Source organism: Monodelphis domestica, chromosome 5 (genome assembly GCF_027887165.1).
Source record: "Monodelphis domestica isolate mMonDom1 chromosome 5, mMonDom1.pri, whole genome shotgun sequence".
Classification (NCBI taxonomy): domain Eukaryota; kingdom Metazoa; phylum Chordata; class Mammalia; order Didelphimorphia; family Didelphidae; genus Monodelphis; species Monodelphis domestica.
Genome location: NC_077231.1, coordinates 190,702,628 through 190,728,547, shown reverse-complemented (window position 1 = coordinate 190,728,547; position 25,920 = coordinate 190,702,628). Strand labels below are relative to the sequence as shown.

At 34.4% G+C, this 25,920-nt stretch overlaps 1 protein-coding gene across 4 annotated transcripts in view; it reads right to left on the bottom strand.

Annotated features, from left to right (window-relative positions):
* Nucleotides 1-25,920, bottom strand: part of CPED1 (cadherin like and PC-esterase domain containing 1) — a 417,420-nt gene that overhangs the window by 161,168 nt on the left and 230,332 nt on the right. The gene's annotated exons all lie outside the window — the stretch shown is intronic.

Genomic DNA, 25,920 nt, shown 5'->3' with positions numbered 1-25,920 from the left:
TAATGGGCATAGAGATAATCATCTAAATTACATTTCTGGTCCTGATGAGCTAGACAGGCTTAGAGGGTCACTTTACCAGCTTTCCCTGTTAATCAGCTGGCCTGGCTAAGCGTGTATCTGCCTCCCTCAGGGACTGGGTTATATTGACTGATTAGGGAAGGCAGCTGCATTAGCTCCTTTCTCCCAGGGGGTGTGCTGTGTCTCTCCCTGCCAACACCAAAGAACATGAAAGGCAAATACGACGGCAACCCAGACACCAGAGGTTCTCTTCTCATCACTGTGGGGATTATCTGCCCTCTTCTTGGAGATGACAGTTAGCACAGCAGTTGCTGCCAATATTCATGATGGGTTAATGCTTAAGTCATTTTTATATGGTAGATCTTCAGCCCTTAGGGGGAAAAACGTTAGCCCCTTTTACATTTCTTGATGAATTTAGCAGTAATAATCTTAGGAGAAAGGAAAGATGTGGTATCACTCTAAAAAAGACAGGGGTTAGATGAAACGTCACTAGTGAAGACTGAATTCAGGATCTTTGGATTGAACTGGGAGAATGAACACAATGATGAGGTATTTCTCCAGTGAAGTCTCTCTTCATTTCACTCATTAAAGCATCCCTTTAACACACCTCATTATTATGGTCAAGGAGATAAGAGCCTTTTGCTTGATAAGGACCAAGCTTAGAAATGGAGATCTCTTTAAAGCAAGAATGAACTGGGATCGCTCAAAAATTGGAAGTGAGCATGCCAAATTTCACTCATAAAAAATAGAAGCAGTTCCTTTGTCAATGCAGTTATGCTGGAATGGTGTTTTCTACAGTCAGCTGGGTCATTAGGGGGAATATACTTTGATGGGGGTCTTTCAGAGAGCAAAGAACTTAAGGGTATATGAATGGAGAACTAGAGTGAATGCAATAGAGCCAATGGCGACACAGAGAGATATAATGGAATGGCCACTGCTTTGGAGGCAGAATCCCAGGTTTATAATTAATTAACTGTGTCAAATTGAGTAACTCACCTACCTGTCTGAGCCTCAATTTATAAGGCATTAAAATGGGACTACCTAATTCACAGGACTATTGTGGGGAAAGAGTTTTGTTAACTTTAGAGTTAGAAAAGTGCCAGGTATGTGTGATATATTAATAATAATTGCATTACTACTAATGCTATTGCTTTAAGTTGTATCCAACAATGAAGAAAGTAAGTTTAACTAAATTGACTTTAGGATAACCATTTTGAAGTATGCAAAATAATAATAGAAATTAGCTCTAAGCTTCTGGTAACTCTTGAAAGCAGAAGGCTCATAAAAAAAGGTCAAAGGCAGGATGAATGTTGTAAACAAAGTACAAAAAGTCATGGAGCTTCCACCATGGTTAAAGAAACTAGGGAAGATTAACTCCAGGATTTAGGGAGAATAAGACAACTGTTCAAATTTTCAAAAGAATGTAATGTGGAAAAGGGATAAGATTTGTTCTACTTGTCTCCAGATAGAAGAAGAGGCATCAAAGGGTGGAAGCTATAGAGATTTCAGGTCAACATAGGAAGAATTCTTTCAACAATTAAAGCTATCCCAAAGTGGAGTTGGCTACTTCATAAAAGCAGCAATTGCCCCTTTTCTGGTGGTCTTCAAGTAGAAGCTGGATGACCATTTGTTGGGGATTTTATAGACTCTTACCCAGTTGTGGATTGGACTAGATGGACCCTGTTCAGATGGCAGCTGGTCTACATGGACTCTGAGATGCCTTTCAACTTTGAAGGTTTATAATTATAAATTAACGAAAATATATTTTTGTTTTGTCTCTAAGGATTATGAAAATAAGGCTAATATACCATCTAAATTGGGATCATCCAAATGAAAAGCATTCCAGTAATAATGACCTATTTGGTTTTCACAAATTCCAAGATAAAAATACACAGTTCTCTCTATGCAAAAAGCAAAACAAATAACAAAAACAAAACAATTAAAAAAAACAAAAAGAAAACTATAGCATGTGGAGTACTTTGATTTAAGAGATAAGTATGGAAAGAAGTCTGTATTTATCAATTAGATTTCACAACTGAAATATCCCATGGATATTGGGGTAGCATCACTGGGGGAAAGTATAGGGTTGAGAAAATAATGTTCAGTTAACTTCTGAGGAAAGGTGTATATTTGGTTTCTTTATAAGTGATATGGAAGTTAGAAATATAACACAAAAAATTAAAAGTAGGAATAGAGTAAGAATAGGGTAAAGGGAAAAGAAGTATTTACTAGGCCAAGAACATACATTGTCCTGACCTTCAAATAGAAGTTTTCTTGTCTTATTATCCAGATTTCAAGTATACAATTTTGGCTATTGATAAAAGTTTGTTTTTTTTCTTTTTCTACTTGTTTTTATGAAAGACTAGGGGGTGGGGTTCAAATAAAGGTTTGTTTTAGGTGCATTATTTTATTTGCCCAGAATAGGCACATTTACAAATGATTCAATATTAATTGAAATTCATTTTTCCGTTTCTTCTGGAATTAATAATATGAACTTGAATTTAACAAGGGCAATAAACTTAACAACTTACATTGTTATTGAAGGGAAGATCAAAACCTTCTACCTCCTGTGGCTTGTAATAGCAAATGAGTAATGCCAGAATTTTGGCTTTTTCAAGAGTGAATCTTAAGGGGAATGTTAATTTATCATGCCTATTATCTTTAAGAAAGGTCTAGAAAAGACTAAAGTAACTCAAAATATTAGTTTTAATGAAATAATTTCTAACTTTAATACTGCTTAACTTATTACCATTTCATTGCTCTCTTAAGTAATCTTAGCTAGTTTCTTCTCCTTAACAGTGCTCACTGCATTGCTTTCCAAATCTTTATATATCTGCAATCTCCTAAACTAGGTGTCTCAGTGAGTGAATAGAGCACTGGATTTGGAGTCAGAACCTGAGCTTAAATCAAGTTTAACATACTTACTAGCTGTGTGACTGATCAGGTAACCTCTTCCTTTCTCAGTTTCCTCATCTGTAAAATGGATATGATAATATAGCCCCTCCCTCACAGAGTTATTATGAGAATCATATGAGAAAATATTGGTGAAGTGCTTTGCAAACTTTAAGGTGCTATATAAAAGCTAGCTTTCATTGTCTTTATTATTCCTTTCCCAATCCATGAATCAGTGAGTGAAAAAAAAAAGTATTTAACACTGTACTAAGGACTAGGAGGAATACAAATACAAAAACAAAGACAATCCTTGCTCATTAGGAGCCACATTTTAATGGGGGAAACTACACAAGAAGAGGAGTGGTCGCCAAAGAGAGACACTTGGGTCCAGAAAGCTACAGAGATGGTGAATGGAGCAATAGGAAGTAGAATTACAAAGCCCATTCAGGAAAAATGTCAGAGTTGATGTTAACATGATTCATGGTTCCAGAACAGGAGGAGAAGGATGAACAGGAAGGGTATACCTATAAGAGACTGTTTGCTACAAAGTTCTGGAAGAGATGGTCAAGAAGGAGGGAGTGGACCATGGTGAGGACTTTCCTGAAAGAATCTCCAAACAGGAGAGCAAGGATTCAGAGCAGAAGTTCCTCTAGGTTGTGACTTGTGGTATTGGTGAGGAGATACCCTACAATTCTCTGTCCTTGGTCTTTTTCTCTTTTCTATCTTCTCTCTCATTTAGTGACATTATTCTCTCCCTTGCATTTCTTTGTTGTCTCTGCATATGACTCCTAGAACTATAGATTTCACTCTTGAAGTCCAGTCCCTCATCCCTAATTGCCTATTGGCCATTTCTTACTGGATATCTCATTATCATCACTATTTCCATATATCTAAACCATAACTCAAGGTCTTTCTGCCCTAGCATCGCTATGCTTCTAAGTTTCCCTGATTCATGATTTCAGTTTCATGTTAACCTCATTCTTATTCCACATTTATCCATTTAATTACCAAGATAACATTTCTTGCATTTCTCTACTCACATATGGTCACCACACCAGTTCTGGATCTTTTTGTCCTGTTACCTGGATTATTACAATTGCCTCTTGTTTGGATGCTCTGCCTCGTCTATCCCCGTGTCAATCCATCTTCTGTATAGCTGCCAAAGTACTTTCCCAAAATACCGGTCTGACCTTGTCTTCTCTGCTGAATGAACTCCCAGGACCTCATCATTAGAAACTTCTCTATTTGATATTTAAATCCTTTAAAACCTTCCTCCAATCTAACTTTCCAGACTTAATCCATTTCCACAGTCTCTTTTTCAACCAAATTGATCATTTTACTTTTCTTCAAACATGGTACTCCTTTGCCCATCCTTAAACCCTTGCATTGACTCTTCTCTATACCTGGAATATATTGTCTCCTCTTCCTTATCTATAATCCTTACTGTCTTTTAAAATTCAGCTTAAACTCCAACTTAACAGGAAGCCTTTCCTGATCCTCTCCTTTCCCTTAAATACTAGTTCCTTTGCCCCTTGAAATTACCCTTATTTATTTTGCACATATTTATGAAGGGGGTGAGAAAATGGATTTTTTTCTGATTAATCACAGTTCAGTCATAGATGATGAAGTGTTGATGTGGTAACAAGTTATCAATACCTAATGATCACTTTAAAAAGTAGGAAAAGTTTCTTCGTGCTAACTTCTGCTACAACTGCCTGAAGGACTAGTAAGACAATCTTTTGAAATTTCTAAGTATAGCCCATTTTCATCCCCATGCAATCTTGTGGTCTCTTCCAACTCAATCAGGAGAAATATGAGACATTACCTTCCCTCCTTCTTTGGAGAGGGGGGAGTCTATGGACAAGGAACCAAAAAAAATATTTTTTCCGTCATATTAATCAATTTTCCTAAACTTTCTTCCCCTGCTTTTTTTTTTTTTTAATTCTTGGTTATAATGGGTGAATTTAGGGTGGGGATGGTAAACATAAATGGTGGGAAATGTAGGTGATGACAAAAGAAAAGATATTTAAAAATTTACTTTGAAACATAAATCATGGAACTTTGAAGTATTGAAGCAATCCATTGTGGACTCTCCCTATTATTATTTCACTCTTATTGTTGTATCTCTTTTAGTGGCATTATATCACATCTTCCATCTTCACATTTCTAGGACCATACCTTATGCTTCTTTTCTTCCCACCTGGCGGTGCTTTTATCATGTGCATTTTCAATATATATTTGTTTTCTGACTCTATATAGCATTTTAAACCCTCTATCTTATTCATAAAAGCCAGTATGACATTGTGCTGGCAGAACATAGGAAAGAATAGTATGGGTAATAGGTAATATTTATTCATTCTTGAAAGTTTTCAAGTGATTTTACAAATCTCATTAGATACTCACAAATATTCCGAGAGGTAAAGGCTATTTTCATTTCCATTTTACTGATAAGGAAACTGAGGGAGGCAGAGGTGAAATGCCTTGCTCAGGGTCACACAGCTAGATGCTGAGACTGGTTTTGAACTCAAGCCTTCCTGACAATTTGCCCAACACTCTCTAATCACTGTGCAACCTAGCTTCTTTAAGAAGACCTGCATTCATATCCTACCCCTGAAATAGAGTGGAGTTGACATGAACCTGGGCAAGTCACTTAACTTCATTTTCCTGACAGTATTTTATGTTGTAAACTGCAGTATTAATGCTGGTTTGCATGAGGAAAAGGAATTAATTTCCTAAGTCTTCTATACCAATGAAATCAAAGGTCAGCAAAAAAATAGCTTTTTACAAAAATAAAATATGACTGCCCTATTTAAAACTGGAACCATATATATCTAAACTCTATGTTAACAATACTCCTGATAAACCAGAAAACATACATTTTGTAGGAAAGAAGTCCCTTTTTGATAAGAATTGCTGGGAAGACTGGAAAGTACTCTGGCAGAAGTTAGGCTTCTGTCAGCATCATAAATTCAAAATGGCTTTGAGACCTGAATATTAAATATCATGTCACAAAAAATAAGGAAAGATGCAGATCATAGAGTTTTCACATCTCTTGTAGGAAATAAATTCTTTACCAAGTGAGTGATGAAGAGAATTTTTAAAAGATAAAATAAATAATTTTGATTATAAGAAACTGGAAAAACTTTTGCATAAACAAAACTAAAGAAGCAGTGAGGATAAGGAGGGAAATGGTTGGTTGGAAGTAAAAACCTTTGTGTCAAGTATCTCTGATGAGGGATTGATTATATATGTAGATACAAATATATCATAACTATGTAAATCAATTGATAAAAGATAAAAGAAAAAAATTCTCAAAACAAGAATTGTAAACTATTAACAATCATATGAAAGAGTATTCTAAATCAGAATAAGAGAAATGAAAATCAAAATTACTCTGCAGTTTTAAGCCATTGACAGCAAATTGGTAAGAACCCCACAATAAAAATAGTCCATGTTGGAGAGACCTTAGGGAAAGATGGACACACAGATGCATTGTTGATGGAGATGTTGATTGGTGCAACCATCTGGAAAGCCGTTTGAAATTATGCAAATAAAGTGACTAAAATGGCCTTATCTTTTGATCCAGAAATTCCATTTCTAGGCATATGCCTGGAGGAGGTCAATGGCAGAAATAGAAGTTTTATATATAAATAAAAATATTTCTAGCAGCATTTTTGTGGTAGCAAAGAACTGGATTCATAACTATTGACAAAAATTCTTGGGAAAGTATGGCCTAAATTAAATTTAGGCCAACACCCCATACCATATACCAAGATAATCTGCCAAATGGATGCATCACTTAGATATAAAAATCATAAATTAGAGAAGCAAAGAAGAAATTACATTTCATATCTATGGACAGAGGCACAGTTCATGATGACTAAAACAAGTCATGGAAAAATATCACATGAGATAACATAAACAGTTTTGTTTATGTAAAATTTTTAAAGTTTTTCAATAAACAAATCAAATATAATTAAAATTAAAAAGAAAATGACTAAATGGATCAATGGAGGGTAAGTATTTCATGATTAAATAAGTCATAGAATGAATCATAAAAAATAATGTTAATAATTTTAATTATATAAAATTTTAAAAGTATTTGTATAAACAAATATAATTAAAATTAAAAGGAAAGTGAGTAAATGGAGGGAAAAACCTTTGCAGCAAGCTCCCTGAGAAAGAATTCATATTCAAGATATATAAAGAACTGATTCAAATTTATAAAACTTAGAGTGATTCCCCAGGAGCTAAATGGTCAAAAGATATGAATAGGCTGTTTTTAAAGGAAGACTATAAGTCATTGATACATATAGAAATATTTTAAATAAAAAATTAGATAAATGCAAATTAAAATGACTCTGAAGTTTCATCTCATACCCATCAGACTGGTAAATATGACAAAGGAAGATTGTGACAAATGTTAGGTAGACTGTGGGAAAATAGGCACATTAGTGCACCATTGGAGCCATGAATTGGTTCAGCCATTCTGGCAAGCAATATGCAATTATTCCCCTTAGATAATTAAACTGTGTATAATCTTTGGCCAAGCCATACCTATTATAGCTAAAAGATATTTTCTAAAATGAAGAAAAGGACCTTTTTATTTGCAAAAGTATTTTATAGCCCCTCTTTTCCTGTTAGTCCCAAACTGGAGACTAAGGGAGTTACCCCCTATTGGAAATTGGGTATACAAATAACAAAGCAAAATGTAATAAATTCTATTTTGCCACAAAAGGTTATGGAATTGATCATTTTAGAGGAAACAAAACCAATGAACTATTGTAAACTGAACAGAACTAGAATTATTTAATTATATATTGTATAAAAAACAAGGGGGGGATGAAGAAACATTTATTAAGCATCCACGATGAGCCAGTCACTGTGCTAAGCACTTTTCAAATATTACTTCATTTGATTCTCTCCACAACATTTTGAGACAAGTGCTATTATAACCCCCATTTTATAGTTGAGGAAACTGACTAGATACAGTAAATGACTTGCCTAGTGTCACAAAGCTAGTGAGTGACTGAGGCTAGATTTGAACTTGGATCTTCCTGGCTCCAAGTCCTGTGTTCTAATGTCTGTGTCGTCTTGTTATCTAAAACTAGACAACACAACGATAAACATAAGTTCAGAGGATGCAATATACCACTTACCTCCTGCCAGAGAGGGGATGAATTTAATACTCACGGAGAGACGTGCATTTGGGGGGATGGCTAATTTGAGAGTTTATTTTGCTGAACTACATATGCTTATCATAAGGGTTTTGTTTTCCATCATTTTTTGTTGTTGCTCAAAGGGAGGGTAGTGGGAAGAACCAATTATGCATGCTTGTAATGATTTTTTAAAACATAACAAATAAAGCTTAAACAACCCTGAGCAAAATGAAAGCATAAAGAGTCATCTTGGACCCCAAAAAGAAATACATTCCTCATCATCCTACTCTTCTGAAGTGACTGAAATCAGAGAGTGTGAAACATTACTTACACCTACCTCTTCAATGCATTAATTTATTTTGCCTACTTTTCTCTTTCCTTGCTCTTTTTTGTTGTTTTCTAAAAATTAACTTGTTATAAAAAGATGGCTTTCTGGACTGCAAGAAAATATTTAGGGGATAATCTAGGTGTTGTGAAAAATAAAAATAAAATTAAGGAACTCATTATCTACTCCCATCCCACCATCATCTGCTCAGTCTTCACACACACTCTCGAATGACACTTTTGCTTTTATCAGGTAGAACCTACTTTGCTTTTAAGTAATGAAAAGAGTAATTTTACTTGTTAAAAAAAGACAGTGCTTCTCCCTATGAGTCAACAATGTAATAGGATTTACTGAAACCATATTTAAACCATTTAAGGTGTATCCATCTCTAACAGCAAAACTATTAGAGGTGATTGTTTTCTGAGTCAGAAAAAATGAACAGGAGGGTAGAAATGGACTGAATTACCTTTGGAAAATGTACAATGCTTGTAAAAACTCCATGCCTCTTTCTGAAACAAAGGCCCCCCCCCCTTTGTAATACCAATATCCTTCAAGTGAGGCTGGTCATTAAATGCTACAAGATCCAAAGTATTGATGGCTGTCTCACCAAAGAGAAATGGAGAGGTGCACAGTGATGAGTATAGGATCTAATACGTTACCAGTGAAGACTCTGTGCAGGAGAAATGTTATAAAGGGTATCAATACTGTCAGAAAAGGAAATGGATCCAGTCATGAAGTCATGAAGGCATAACTGATGGACTTCCAGGAGATTCTATTTGTATACCTGCAATATTTAGAAATCTAGAGGAAAACCCCAAGGCACCCTGACTGGATCTCCTTTGGAGGATTTACAAAAGAACATAGACACGTAAGGATGAGGTTTGCCCAAGTTGCTTTCTGTGCCACTTGATGGAATACTTGTATTGATGAGATATAATAATCTTATCAGAGAAAAAATATCTAATATTTATATAATGCTCTGAAGTCTATATGTATATGTATATATCTATAATGTGTATATATGTAATCTCATTTGAATCTCAACAATATTGTGAGACATTATTACTTCCATTTGACAGAAAAGGAAACTGTGGCTGGGCTGTTAAGTGATTTGCCCAGAGTCAATCAATCAATCAATCAATCAATCAATCAATCAACATTTAAGTGACTACTACATTTCAGGCTCTGTGTTAAGTGCAGGGGATACAAAGAAAGGCAAAAGCCTCACATAGCTAGTAAATGTTTGAAGTAGAATTTTAACTCATAGCTTCCCAACTCTAGGTCAACACTCTACCCACTATGCCACCTAGTATAAAAATGCAGAAGGACCACTTTAAAAAATGTATAAACATTTCCAGGAATTTTGAAAACAAACAGCTTTTATTGGAGGGAGTGAGGGGGAAGAGAGAGACTTGTTTTTATGATATCTGATAGCTATAAATTGTTATCATTATTAAAAGTATATGGGCTCCCAATGGAAGATGTTTTTATGTAGAATATGACATTTCTAGAAAGTTTTTCTTATGCATAGAACATTTGTATTTATTTATTCATTTGAAGGGAGTCTTAAAAAAAGATTTGTTGTTATATACACAGATAATCTGAATAAAGTAGCTAAAACGGGGATTTATGGGCAGAAATGTACAAAGGGAGCATCTAAATAGAAAATACAATGTTTTCCTGTTACAGAGCTAATGAAAGTACAGTATGCAATTTAAAGGGGCCAGAGTTAATAGTTTACATAATATGATTAGTATTTCTATTTGTTGTCAGTATATGCATACATAATGTATTGAAAGTTCTTTACAAACTCAAAGCATCATATGAATGAGAGGAAGTATGGGTCTATAGTGTATAAAGATCTGGCCTCAGAATGAGGTTCCGGGCCTATTTTTTTAAAATCCATATCAGCTGTTTGTCTATGAGCTTAACTTTTAAGTGCCTAGAGTGATGCTCTTACATTATAGGTAGCATTACAATGCGCTGACTCTCTTTGGTTAAGAGAGCTTTTTAGACTAATTAAATCACAGGTCCAGTTTCAACCTCTTATTAACTATATATATATATATATATATATGTGTGTGTGTATATATATATATATATATACACATATCTGTGTCCACACTAATATTATATGTATATAATATTAAAACATATATAATGCTTCCTGATTTAGAGAACTGCAAATACCTCTTGTGTGGTTTACTTTCTCTAGAGCAAAAATGATTAATAAAGAGTCTTATTCTTATTCTTACCAGAGTATAAGAAGATTTCTTTTGAGAACCTATACTATTTTATCAGCTCTGAGGAAGCAAAGTCCAAAGGAAATTCATTTAATACTTGTGCAATGGCTATATGAAAGGGGGTCAGTCCAGTCCATTTATAAGCTGTAACTGCCAGTTGGAAAAAAAAGACTGGGTGCCAAGCTCAAGATTTTATATGATCACAGACCTTACAGTGGCAAGAGAGTGTCAGAAGGGACTCTAACATAGTGGTCTATTTTGGGAGTCTTTTCATGTATCCCATATTTTTTCATTCCATGCCAAACTTGACCTCTCTCTCTCTCTCTCTCTCTCTCTCTCTCTCTCTCTCTCTCTCTCTATATATATATATATATATATATATATATATATATATATATATTCAGTTCCTCACTCCAGTTGATTAAAAAAAATCTCTAGAACTATAAATAACACCAGAATTAGTTCTATTCTAAAAGATTTTCTTGGATATTGATGAATTGTTAATTCATGGGAAAGATCCCATGCATCTTTGTGATCATCAACTTAAGAGCTGACTTTGCAATGATTTGTGACTATAAAATAATGCTTTTCTTTAATTTTGAGAATGATTTTGTTTTAAAAAGTAGAATAGGTAAAGTATTTAAAATTTAACAATTTTCAGTAATGAGGGAAGGCATTGGACGTTATGTTCAAGTAATAAAATATTGTTTCCAAATAAAGAATATTTTCCCTAGTCAGAGAAGTTATAGCTTCTCTCACACACAATGAGCATTCAGACATTTTATCATCTCCCATTTTATAAACTCAGAATCTGAGCTACTGCCATAGTATGCATGTTTTGAACTTATAACTAGCCTAGGAACTCTTGTCTAGTTTCTAATAATGGTAATAAAGATTTATGCAGCACTTTTGTTTTCAAAATTTATAGTTTCAGAGATGTTATCTCATTTGATTTTCAAAATAACCCTGTAAGGTGGGTATTATTGTTATCCTCAAACTGAAGATTCGGATTATCTCATCCTTTGAGATATCATTTGCCCATGATCACATAGCTAGTTAATATCAGAGGAAGGATTTGAACCCCTGACTCTCCTGACATTTCTCTTTCTCTGTCATATCCCTACCCAATAGTTTCAATTGCCTTCCCTACTGCCTCTAGGATGAAATAAAAATCCTCAGCCTGAGAAGTAAAGAGCTCCCTAGTATAGATCCCGTCCTCTTTGGCACTTTAATTCATGTGACTCTTCTTCTTGAAGGTACAGTATCTCCTAGTAAAAGTGACCCAGTAGTACCATGGGGTCAAACTCAAATAGAAATGCATCCCTGGGGCCACATACTGACTTGGAAAAATATAAATCAATGTTATCTCTATTGTTTTTTTAAATGTTGTTAAACACCTCCCAACTACATTTAAATCTTGTCCTGACCACAAGTGGGATTTTCATAGGCTGTGTGTGACCCCTCAGAATTAGAAGTTTTCTATCTCTGACCCATGTATCCCCAAGTCAGGAAAGCATTATCTTTTCACCAATGCCCCATCAGTCTTGGGCTTCCTTCACGGTACCATCCATTGGCTATGTTTAAGTTATGATTAGTCTATTTGAAAAATAGTTTGCATAACTTTGTATATACTTTGCAATACTTATCAGTCTACATGCTATGTCCCCCCAGTAGAATGTAAGCTCTTTGAGGGCAAGGATTTTTTGGTTTGGGGCTCTGTTCCCCCAGTACCTAGCACGTGATGTAATACACGGTACGCACTTAAATATCTATTGGATTTAAAAGAAGGTTTGACTATGAAGCAACATGGCAGCTCACTCTCTGTAAGCACATGGTCACTAGTGGTGATTTTGAAAAGGACGGCATTCCTTTTGATGTTAAATGCTAGTTTGTTGTTTAAAATCCTATTGCTTACTTTATTTTTTTGCTCGTCTTCTCATGGGCTATTTCTTTGTGTCTTGGTTTTCTAATTATTAAGCAGGCAAGGTGATCCTTGGCTATTCTTCCCTCACTGGAATTAATGAGATAATGTCTGTGGAAAGCCTACATTTGCTTGGCAGAAAAACAAGGCCTTAAAAAAAAACCACGTAGATATATTACTCTTTATTTCTCCTTATCTCATCTGAGACTGCCAAGAAGATGACACACACAGAATTAAATATTGTGGTGTGAATACTACTATCAAAATTATAATCTGTGCATAGGCAACTTTTACTGGCAATATCTGGGTTATTTATTTGATAAAATCTGTCTTCTGATTTAGAAGAGTCAGACATTTAAGGGGGACAAAAGATACCCTGAAATATTGTATATAAAGCTTTGTAATCCTTAAAGCCTATATACATGTCTATTATTTTTGTTATTCTGTTATTTGTGATTGATTTAATTCAATTTAATTCAACATGCATTTAATGAGAACCTATTATGTGCTTAGAACTGTGCTAGACACTGGGAATACAAAGATAAAAATGATAAAGTCCTCTCTCAAAAAGTTTACATTCTAAGGGGAGAAAGAATAGGTACAACAATGCACACAGACAAGTAAATACAAGATAGATAAAAAGAAATGCAAATGAATTTCCATGTAATTTAATATCAAATTAAATCTAAAATGAAATACACAAGCTTTTCAAATGCCAAGAATAATGTATTAACATTTATTGGGTAAAAATTCAATGTTAAAGCCTGTATTATTTGCTTAATGACTGTATGTGTTATATTTCTGTTCCTAGTGCTTAACACAGTGCTTGATGGTTAAATGCTTGCTGAAGAGTTATTCTTTTTCCTTCTAAATTGGGGAGGAGGAAGAGTGGAGAAGGAGGGAGAATGAATGCTCATTAATTACAAAGGAAAAAAAGAAAAGAAGGAAAAAGATGTTTCTTGTTCTGTTGTTATATATGAGTCATAATACATATCTGCATGTTTAGATGAAATGTTTATTAGAGAAAACTGACTTTGAAAAACTTTTTATTTTCTTTCAAAATTTCTTAAACCTTTAAGATGGAGGGCTCTTAACTTAAGTAGGAATTTTACCACTTGGGTGAAATTCATATGTGCAGTATATTGTTTATTTTCTGAATCATTAGGCATGGTAAGATCCTTCTTGTATTTAGAGCACAAACATGCAGGGGAGTAAAGGAGGAAACTAGAAACCGAAGAGAAAATGTGCACTGTTGAGCAATAAGGAGCTGAAGAGAATGAGGTCTGCTGGGGTGGAGAGGACTTTTCTGCAATGGAGAGTGAAATCACTGTCCATTTATTAGCCTTATCAGGATAACCTTGAAAAAGGATGTGGATGAAAAATTTTGAAAAAGACAAACTAAGAATATTTTATAAAGGAGTTAAACATGTTAAAAAATATTGTGCTCTAATCCTTCCTCCATGACCTTGTCTTGGACCACGTTAGAACTCCGACATTAAAGCTACAAGTATGGAATCTTCCCAACCACTGGACTAATTCTTTCTACAAATGCCAGCCCATGGAAATGTCCTGTTCAGCCTGATCCATTTGGAAATAGATTCCAAATGACCTAAACAAGTTATTGGCCCAATATTTCACTTTTAGCAATAATAATTTATGATCATCCTCCCAAAGAAAACATATCAGTGGCTTTGAATAATAAGAATACTGTGAATAATCTCAGCACATAAAGTAAAGGGTGCCAGTGTTTCTTGGGATCAGTCATTACCTATTTAACGATCCAGATGCCCCCAGGCTGAGGGAAGTACATAACCTTGGACCCTGTAAGTAAATTGATATGGTGATGTTTTGTCCAAAAGTAAATATAGTCATGTTTTGACTCTTTGTCCTAATGGGAAACATGATGATTCCGAAACCGAAATTTACAAACAATTGTCAAAGTCCTTCTTAAATTCCACAGTCCAACAACTCCTTCCCCATCTCTGCTTTCACAGAGTGGCTATCAGTAGGGGGACCTGAAAAAATCCTCAGACCCCCCCAGCACATCCTTAAGTGATCACACTAACAAAAAGTAAGTACTCAAAAGGGAAACAAAGAACAAAGGCAGAGTCTTTAAGTTAAACCTTTAAAAAAACAATCTTTTACCCTTATTCAGCTATAAACGGAACACATCTCCAGTCTTGCTGCAGCATAGGGGAGTAATATTTATATTTGCCAGAATAGGAAAAAAAGACCTTTATTCTTTCTTGCAACTAGGTTCCATCCTCAGCCTTCTCACTATCATCTCTATCCAATCCAATATCCAATATCATTTCTATACCAACTCATAGCTCCATACTCAATCTTTGCTTTAAAAAAATATGGGGGCAGTTAGGTGGTTGAGTGGATTGAGAGCCAGGTCTAGAGATAGAAGAGTCTTGGGTTCAAAAATAAACCCAGACCCTTCCTAGCTATATAATCCTGAACAAGTCACTTAACCCTCCTCCCCATTCCATCTCCATTGTCCAACCCTTATTGCCTTGCAACCAATACTTAGTGTCCAGTCTAAGATGGAAGGTAGTAAGGAAGGTAAAAATAAAAAATAAAATAAATTGTACAGACATTCTCCCCCCACCTACCTCCCCCCAAGCCCTTGCCTGTTTCTCTTAGAGGGATTAGGAATTCCTTCCACCTTCTTTCCTGCCCTTAACACTTTACTAGACTATAGAAATTACTTGAAGCTTTGGTAAGCCTCAAAAAGGCACTAAGTAGTAGTGGGGGAGGAAGGACAAAGCCAGCAAACTTTGCCTGCATTTCTGCTACCACAGAAAAGATATCTGTCACTCAAAAGCTGCCCCAAGTGGCTGCTGTGGAGCTCAATCCTCTTTCCATTTCTAATGTCCAGACCTTTCTAATCGCAACCACTCCAACAGCCTCAGCACTTCTCTCCTTCTGGTCCTTCTTTCTCCTCTTTTATTCCTTCTCCAGTTGGTTCTCTGTGATGCTTTCTGTGCTATCTTTGCATTATATGTTCCCATTTGATCAGAACATCTGGTCTCCTATTTATCTGATCACTCTTCTCTTCAGAGTCCCTCAGTCACTCGTTCTTATCTCCTAAAGAGATGCCAGACCTTGGCATTTAGGTGGCATTTATCCCATCCTGCTCCCCAGTGAGCACTCTATGCTCCAGTCAAATTGGACAGATCCCTTTTATTCTAGTCCTGCTCTCACCCATTCCTGTGCTTTAATTTTTCCAATACTTATGCCTGTAACATATTCCTCCAGGTCTATTCTTTGGGATCTTTTTGCCTCTTCAGCACTGAATTCAGGTGTCACCTTTATTTTCAGCTGCCTCCCCTCATCCAATTCCGTGTCTTTCCTCAAATTTTTCCTAACAGTTTCTAAAATTGTTCCTTTGCATCTATCATAGCTACTCTTGTATTATTATTTGGATATAAGTATTGCCTACGCTCCATTAAAATGTAACTCCTTGAAAGCATGGGCTGTACCTAATTTTTTTTTTATCTTTGTAGGCTGAGCCTTTAGCGTAGTACCTTAAAATACCACACACTAAAGAAATGTTTGTTGAAATAAACTGAATGAAAATTTAGTAGGTCAAGATCAATGTATACTGTTGTCATTCAATCATTTCAGTCCTGTTTAAGTCTTCATGACCCCATTTGGGGTTTTCTTGGCAAAGATACTGGAGTGATTTGCTATTTCCTTCTCCAGTTCATTTTACAGATGATAAAACTGAGGCAGACAGAGTTAAGTAATTTGTCCAGGGTCATAAAGCTAGTAAGTGTCTGAATCAGAATTGGAACTCAGATCTTCCTAACTTCCCAGGGTTCTATTAATTTTGCTACCTAGCTGACCAAAGGTGTGTATGTGTGTATGTGTGTGTGTGTATCTGAAAAAAAGTGGATAGACTGCTGGAATGAATAAGATCTAGGATTAAATTCTCCCTCTGACATCAACTCTGTGACCCATCGTGTATCTAGGCTTCTGCATCCTTATCTCTAAAATTTAAGGACAGTATGACCCTTAAGGTACCTTCTACAATCCTAAATTGGGAGCAGTCTACTTTGAGTATTTAAGAAACCCAATAATAAAAGAAACCCAAAATAAAAATCCAAAATAAAAAAATACACACATACACATATATATGGGTTATGAAAACTGGATCTATATAATTTGTGGTAATTTAATCACACAATTAATATGAACTTTCTTTTCCCCTATGCCTCTCCTCCACATACCTGACCAGATTTGATCCTTTTATTCTTTTTAATTTTTTTAGGACTAAAAAGATTTTCCTTCCTTTTTCACAATATTTCTAAACAGGTCTTCCTAGCCTTATTCCATGTGGCATATTTAACTAGAAGCACATTTCCTGAAAGATAATTTTTTAGGATACAGTCAAAGGTTTGGTCTTAGCAGTGATCATATTTTTCTCTTTCCTCAAAGCCCTTCTATGAAAAATCAACGAAGAATTAAAGATGAAAAGTAATTGCTCTATCTTTTGGTCATACATAAATGCCTAGTACTAGCTCTAATTAGGGGGATTGGATTTCCATAGCTGATTTGGCCCAAGATAGTCATATAAATGCAGCTGGCCAATAGGAAGTCTTTATATATATGTCAGTTCCAAAAAACCTAGATGGAAGCAAATGGTAATGTGTCTGACTATGTTAATGTTGACTGTGCTAGGTTGTGGGCCTCTTGAGGGATTTTCTGTTTTACTTTGATTTGTATACAATCTAGTACCTTGTCAAATGAACACTTAATAAATGATATTTTATGATGTAAAAATAAGCAATAATTTTTTTAAAAAGGGCTCAGGGCTTAAAGAAGGAGGATAACAGGACCTGGAAAGTTCTCTTCTATCCTCTCCCCACACACATATGAAATCTCAATCATTCTCCCCAAACCTCTTTTCCTCTAGGGGAAAGTCTTGGCTGTTTGGATTCATGAGAAGGAGAAGATGGGAGAAAGAAAAAGAGAAGAAAAGGATACAGTGTGGTATAATGAAAAGCACTGGTTGTCAGAATCTGAAGAACTGAGTTTAAATCATGGCTACAAAAAAAGAATCAAATGAGAAATGTGTAAAATGTTTAGCATGTTGCCTGGCACAAATACTTCATGTCTGTTTCCTTCTCTCCTCTCCTCTTCCCTTATTCAGTTTTGTGATTACTGGAAATCAGCTTAACCTCACTGAGCTTCAGTTTCCTTATCTGTAAAATGGGGATCTTAAGGCTTCCGTACTTGACTTTATTAAAGCCTGTATAAAATGTTAGCTATTGTTAACTCAGGGAATGAAATGGTAGAGATCCTCTAGAGTAGTTTATAAAGTTATAACCTTTAACATCAGGAAATGGAACTAAGGTTGTCAAAACAACTGGAGTTATTCCATTCAGTTTCTTCTCTCTTCCCTCCCCAGCCCCTCCATTTCAAAGGTTTAATAATATTCATAAATTCAGAGAAATTATACCTAAAATACAGTAAAAGTCCCTTTTTAGTATCATGAAAAATTCACATATCAGACTTTCGAAGTGACCTAGGACACTGCCTTGCATATATAGGTTCTTAATAAATATTTACTAAATTATTGTTGAGGTAACTACAGTTTAGGAAGACACAAAATTAGCTGGTTGCTGATTTGGAAACAGAACTCACATCATCTGATTCCCCATTATTTCCATTATACCTCATTCCTTCTCTGTGCCTTTCCAATATTTTTCCTTCAGTAGATTTATATATCCAATTAAGAAAGCAGAACTTGATTTCTCAAATGGTCAAAATCGTTTATTCACAGTGAAATCTGAAGGAAGGAAGGAAAGAAAGAAAAAGAAAGAAAAATTAAGAAAGAAAGAAGGAAAGAAAGAAGGAAGGAAGGAAGGAAGGAAGGAAGGAAGGAAGGAAGGAAGGAAGGAAGGAAGGAAGGAAGGAAGGAAGGAAGGAAGGAAGGGAGGGAGGGAGGGAGGAAGGAAGGAAGGAAGGAAGGAAGGAAGGAAGGAAGGAAGGAAGGAAGGAAGGAAGGAAGGAAGGAAGGAAGGAAGGAAGGAAGGAAGGAAGGAAGGGAGAAAAACTACTGAGTATATGTACCAAAAGGGGGAGGTAGAATAGTGGATAGAGCACCAGGCTAGGAAGTACTGAGTTCAAATCTGTATTAAACACTTACTAACTATATGTTCCTAAGCAACTCATTTAATTTCCATTTGCCTCAGTTTCCTCAACTAATTATTTCCTCAATTATCCCCTCAAAAATGGGCATAATAACAACAACGTAGGGTTGTTGTAGGGATATAATATGATAGAATGTAAAACCTAGAATCATGAAAATGAGCTCAAATCTGGCCTCAGCAAAGAATTTAACCCTTATTTTATTAGTTTCCTCATTTGTAAAATAGGGGTAATAATCACACCTACACCTGCCTTAAAGATTGTTGTAAGTATAAAATGAAGTAATACTTATGAATGTTTTGCAAATCTTAAAATACTCTATAAACATCACTATTGTTATTTTCATTACAGCATTTAACAAAGTTCTTGGTGCATAGTAAGTGCTAAATAAATGTTTATTTCCTTTCTTCAGAAAGAACTTTGTAATCTATGTTAGCCAGCAATTCTCTTTAAAATGTCTATGCCAAAAAGGGGCCAATTCCCTTCCATATTATATTGGATCTCTTGTGTTAACAGTAGTTTAAAAAAAAACTAGTAAAAAAAAAAGCAGATGTGATTTGGAGAACTATGGGAAGCAGATGTGCTCTAGGCATAAGTATTTTTCCCTTCTCTATACAGTATTTATTTTATTTTTGGAAACAGAGGTATACAATAACTCACAAGGTGGGAGTCATGATCACTATCCCAAGAGCATGATCCACAAATCTCTGAAACATATAAGGTCTTGTCTTTTTGCTTCTTAAGAAAATGGAGTGCTAAAGAAGCCTTCAAACCTTCTTCTGCACAGGGCTAGAAAAGATGGGTCCATCTGGGTCTTCCCACTTTGTATGATGCTCATGGGAATGAGGGAGGCTTTCCTAAAAGCTGCAATAATTCTTTTCAACTGCTCTTAAATGAGTGCTGTCAACAAATCCTTCAAAAGCTTCAAAGTACAATTAAGTGTGCTAAATGAAGAGACCTGGAAGAATAGCTGCAGCTGGAGCCTTTTAAAGGGTATGGAAGTGGGAGAAATCCTGGTTCATATTTATCCAGTGGTAAAGGTCAGAAATGTTTGATCCCTTTCTCTTCTTCCCAACATTCCCCTTTTTCTCATTCATGTTCTCCTCACTGGCAGTTACCTTTTTTTGATTCCCTGTTTTTCCTTCCTGGGTCTGAAGGTAAAAGCTTGATCCTGGCCAGGAAGAGGATAGAGAACAGTTTTAATAGAGAAATGATTAGACTATAGTTTTCTGGCACATTTAACTTCTTCCTAGGAAAGAGTCCACATTCTAGATTCAGTTGCCAATTGGTTGTCCTGATTTATGGATGTCAAACGATAATCTGAGAATTTTATCAATGGAACTAAGTTGCTTTTTAAAAAACAAATGCACAGAATAAAATGTGGTCTACATTTTGATATATAATAAACTATTTCTTGCCAATTATTAGGTAATTACTCTATAAGAGGCACTATGTAAAACACTGGTGATCCAAAGGCAAAATGAAAATCCTTCTTCCCCTCAATGACCTTATATTCTACTGTTATCATGAAGGGTATAGTTTGTTACCACTCATTAGCTAGATGCCAAATCTGATATTGAAGGTGAAAACTTATACTCAAATAAATTCATTTCTTTTTCATAATTTTTTAAAATACTAAATTTACTTTCCTCTTCTGTAGTTCCAAGTTTTCTGTACATAACAGATTCTTTCCATAATCATGAAAGAATTTTATTGTAGGTCTAATAGACATCAGCTATTTGCTGTATATAAACATAAATGAATAAACTACATGAAATTTAACGTTAAAAAGTTGCCTGTTTTTTATGATAAACAAGATATTGAGCTGGGTTGAATAATAAAAGTGATTAATTAGAAATTGTTTTCAGGTGTAATCATATGTAATGGTAAAAAGTTTGTGTGTATTTTAATGTATTTTAATTAAAGTATTTTAATGTATTTTCAAATTACAGTGTATTATTAAATTAAAATATTTTAATGATTATTACTAGTGACAATATTCTGGCTAAGCAGAGCTCCAGTCTGTAAACTAGAAAGATCTAAATACTGGATATCAGTAAACATAGTCAGATATTAGAAATTGCATAGTTTCTTAGACTTGTAAAACATTAGACTAGAAGTCTCTGCAACTTTCCTAGTGTTACCTCCATTACCTAGGGGGATACATTAGTCATTATGAATAATAATATCATATTACATAAATAACACTTTACTCCACACCAAAACAATTCTGAATATTTCACCAAGTAACAATCTAACATTTTCTTGAAGTGCATTGCTGGGCTCAACTAAACGCAACCTTTTTGTGATAGAAGAAAAGAATAGTTAAAGGATGTTAAGAGGCAGCATACTATGAATGTATGAAATAGACTCGTTCCCTTTTCTCATCAAAAGAGATATGGAAGGTTATTGATGGCTTATACTTTGTGTTTTTGCCAAATGTTTTATATAATCATAATTTGCCTCTTTGCAATGATGAAAAGAAAATCTGAATTTTCCGAGTCTCTATTCAAAATATACTGCATTGTGCATGTCACTTAGTGAATCCAAATTCAAGAGAGCATTTGAAAGGAAAAGATCAAAATCCCCTTTAATAAGCATTGGGATCTGGTACTCTAGGACCTAATATAAATCTGAGGGAGATGGATGAAAATCAGATAGTGGATCTAAACTTCCCATTCCCCCATCTCTTTTTAAATTACACTCAGTTTGCTATTTATTCCTTTTTGTAGAATGGGATAGAGAGCTACATCTGGAGTCAGAGGGCCAGGTTTTAAGGACAGACTCTTTGTCAATAAAATGAGCCCACATAAAGCAGTCATGCTCTAGGTATATGAGCCTGTTCCTGAGTGGGAACCATATTTCCTCCTCCTGGGAATCTGTTGGTGTTCTCTTAGCCAGTGAAATGGCAAATAGGAGAAAGAAATAGAAATAATACAGGAAAAGACCTGGTACAGAGAGGTGCAATACTTCCAAATGTAGCCCAAATGGATTTTTCCAAAAAATAATAAAAAAAAAACGATTAACTTCTTGGTATTTAGAATATTCGAAGTATAAGAAAATTTGAGGGGTAGGTACAGAAAAGAATTGTTCTTGTTGATTTTATTTTCATTTAAATTCAGTTTAATTCAGCAACAATTTTTTAATTGCTTAATTGTCAGGCACTTTGGAAGGTGCAAGAGATATACAATAAACAATAATAGTCTCTGTCCTCAAGGAGCTTATGATAAGCTACATAATGTGCTGATTGAGCTGTTAGGTGGTACAGTAGATAGAGTGCCAGGTCCAAAGATAAGAAGTCTCACCTCCCTGAATTCAAATATAGCCTCAGACACTTCCTCCTTGTATGACCCTGGGAAAGCCATTTAACCCTGTTTTCCTCAGTTTCTTCATCTGTAAAAGGAGCTGGAGAAGGAATGATAAACCACTCTAGCGTCTTTGCCAAGAAAATCCTAACTAGGGTGACAAAGAATAGGACATGATTGTAGCGACTAAACAAAAACAACAATTAGAGATAACCCACAAACTGGTTTTATATTTTTAGAGTTTTTTAGTTATTTGATGATTGGCTGATTTCTCACTTTACCAATTATAGGACAAATTTTAATTTAATAACAGAGTTTATAGCAACCAAAATTAATCTGGTAATATGATGAGGTATTTGAAAATTTTCTAGTAATGTCACAATTAAAATTTAATTCCACTTTTAATGAAACATGTGGACAACACTTGCAAATAAGGCAATCAAAGTCTACTTAATCTGAAATAATGACTCTAGAGTTCATCCTTCCTAATTTAATGAGACGTAGCATTGCTGACATGGAGGGAGGGAAAATCAATTATATTTTGATGCTCTTGTCTTAAAGGTTTAAAACATTCAAGTGAATAGCCTTGAACCTAATATCATATTTCTTAAATGTTTAAGAATTGTTAGGAGATTGGATATATCATCAAGACTATTTGTTTGCATTGTAACCTTCATTGTAGTATCAGTTTTCAGTGAAACTAGAATATCCTAATGGGATTAAACATAAAAGAGAATTGGGGAAAAGTCTCAGGATTAGAATTTTAAATGAAATTTATTGGAAGAAACACCCCCCTAATGCTATTGACCTTTTCCTGGTGATGCTGTTGTCAGTTGTTCCTAGTGAAGTGTTTAAAGGAATCCCCATCAGTTCACACCAGATTTATCCTTTTGCCCCTTGAACAGGTGCCCTATTACTAAAAGGAAAGCCCAGAAATCACTAATAATTAACCACCTATTCGACATACACAATAGAATTCAATGCTATCGCCACATCAATAAAGCTAATATATTAAGATTAAAATGACTTGTAAATGGATAGGAGTAGATAGATAAGAACATGTCTAGGCAAATCTTTGGCATATTTTCCCTGCATAGAAATGCTCTAATATTTCTTTCTTTATATCACCTCAATTAAAAGTACTGTTACTGAATTTGATTCAATTAAATCACTATTTATTGAACACTTCCTATATGTAAGGCAATAAAGATAAAAAATAAAATAATCAAATCTGACCTCAAAGGACATCATATTACATTGGAAGCAAATTCTGGTTTTGAAACACTGTGATCAGATTGTCTTCCTGTAACCTATTTCAACAGTGCAGATTCTAATGTAATTAAATGCCATTTTGTTTTTCTCTGATCAATAAGCACAACATTGGAAAAGGTAGCTTAAAGTAGACAATACTGAAATTTTAGTAAAAGTCATTTACAAAGTCTTGAGGTGTCCCTGGTAATGTATCTAACTACACATTAGCAGTATATTCAAGCCAATATTGAACTAGCTAAAGAGTCCTTTAAAATATTGAATAAATGAAAACAGATTGATTAGAAATCTGCCTCTAAAACATGAGAGAAATCATTTACTCTATGGTAAATACGTTTTTCTTTTAGAGAAATTAATTATTTTATATAACCAAAACATGCCAAAAGATAAGAAAGTTAAAGCATATTAAAGTCATAAATGACCATTTTTATACTCTGATATATTAGTTAACATATGACGCTTTGCATATTTAAAATTTCAATTACAATATATGAATCAACTTACACCAAAATATTTATAGTAGGACTTCACGAAACTAGCAAAACACTGGAGACAAAATTAGAAGTTCATCAATTAAGGAATGGTTAAATAAATTGTGAAAAAGGTGAGTTATGAGTTCAATCATGTAAAAGCAAAAGAAATCAATAAAATCTACTAAAGAGATGGGGTTTCTTAATCATTTAATTATACCATATAAACTTCAAATCATGTAATTATTTATTAATGATATTAACTTTTAAAAATCTTCCCATAGTAGATTGTGTAAGGAACACACAGATTTCTGAAATATCTCTCTGCATTTTCTTGATTATATTCTGAATATTAAAAGACAATATAAATATTTAAAGTTTTCTATCATATAAAATAATAATTCACCTTATATAGATATGTTTACCATTTGCAAAAGACTTTTAAAAATAATATCTTATCTGATCATCACAAAAACCTGAAAAAGTAGGTGGAACAACATTATTATTCTAAATGTTGAAGATAAGGAAACCAAAACTCAGAGTTTATGACTTGGGCAAAAATATGAAGCTAGGAAATATTAATGATGGGATATAGACCCAAGTCTAGTGCTCTTGCCATCATTACATATAGCCAAGAGAAAAGTGGCTTCCATTCCAGAAGAATAAGTGATCAGTCATTTTAATGGCAAGGGTATTCCATGGAATTACTAGAACATTGAGCAATCAGCAAGTTTAGATGAGTCACAAAATTACATTCCAATGCTAAGGGAAAAAACTTATCTTTTATGTTAACCTGTAGGTTTTTATTTTAAAAAGAACAAACTCAAGAAAAGCAAGAGACCTGCATTACACTGAAATCAATGGTTATTTTGGAGCAATGCTATCTTTTCCAAAATATGATAGAGGTTTTTCTCTATCCTCTTTATTTCTACTATACATTTGAAGAATGAAAGTTCAAGTTCATTTTCAAGTCCAGACTATTTTACTGTCCATTTTCCATCTTAAATGTTTTATGTATTTTTTCAGGTTATAGGAGTCCATTTTCCATATTCTTAAAATGTTTTGAAAACAACATAACCTACCACTCTCAACACTCTGTTCCATATGTATATTATTCCAGGTGTTGTTATATAGAACATTCTTTTTGTGAATTATGTAATAATCCATGAGAAGAAAGATTAGGCAATTGGATGACTCAGTAGATGGTTCTGGACTTGGAGAAAGAAAAACCTAGATTTAATTACTGCCTCAGACAGGATTTCTAGATGTATCACTCTGGTCAAACCATTTTACCTCTTGGGGCCTCAGTTCTCTCATCTGTAAAATGCTGATAATAATAATACCTACTTTATAGAATTGTTGTGATGATCAAATGAGATTGTACTTGTAAAGCACTTTGTAATACTTAAAAAAGTTTTATAATAGTCCAGTTTCTACCATTTAGCCCCAATTCACTATATAAAATTTAAAATACACGGATCCATGTCTTAATTGAACCCTGACCTCTTCTGAGTTGGCCCTATCTACTGATTTGCAGTTAGGAAATGAATCACATATATTCCCTGAAAAGGGGCGGTAGTAATTGAGAGTTAGCCATATTTTAATCTCTTATTTTATGTTCCATTTTTTATATAGAATTACCTTTGAAGTTTTAAGTTGTAAATAGGAGGAGACAAACAATGTTCTTGGGAAATGAAGATCTTTGTCAAATGATCTGATACAGACTAAAATTTGGAGAATTATGTAATGAGAATACCATACTGAGCAGGTCATCATTTAAGACATGGCACCCAATACAAGCTGAAATCATCAGCCAGTCATTCTTGTATATTTCATAAAACCTTGGTTGACTCTCTCAATTAATAATCAATAAATTACCAAATGTCAAAACTGTGTAATGGACTCTATACAAAGACAAATCACAATCTCTGTTCTCAAAGAAGTTCCATTTGATGGTGAGAGGCAACATATGTTTTCATAAAGCTTTTGAGATCTCAGTACCATCATATGAACTTTATACTACCTGTTTAAAAGTGTACTTTCTCGAGTAAAAGGAAAGATGTATTTAATTAAACCTAGTTAAATCTATAAATATGACATTTATGGAGATCATTTATAAGAATTTCTTAAGAACCAATGATTTTATCCAGAAGTCA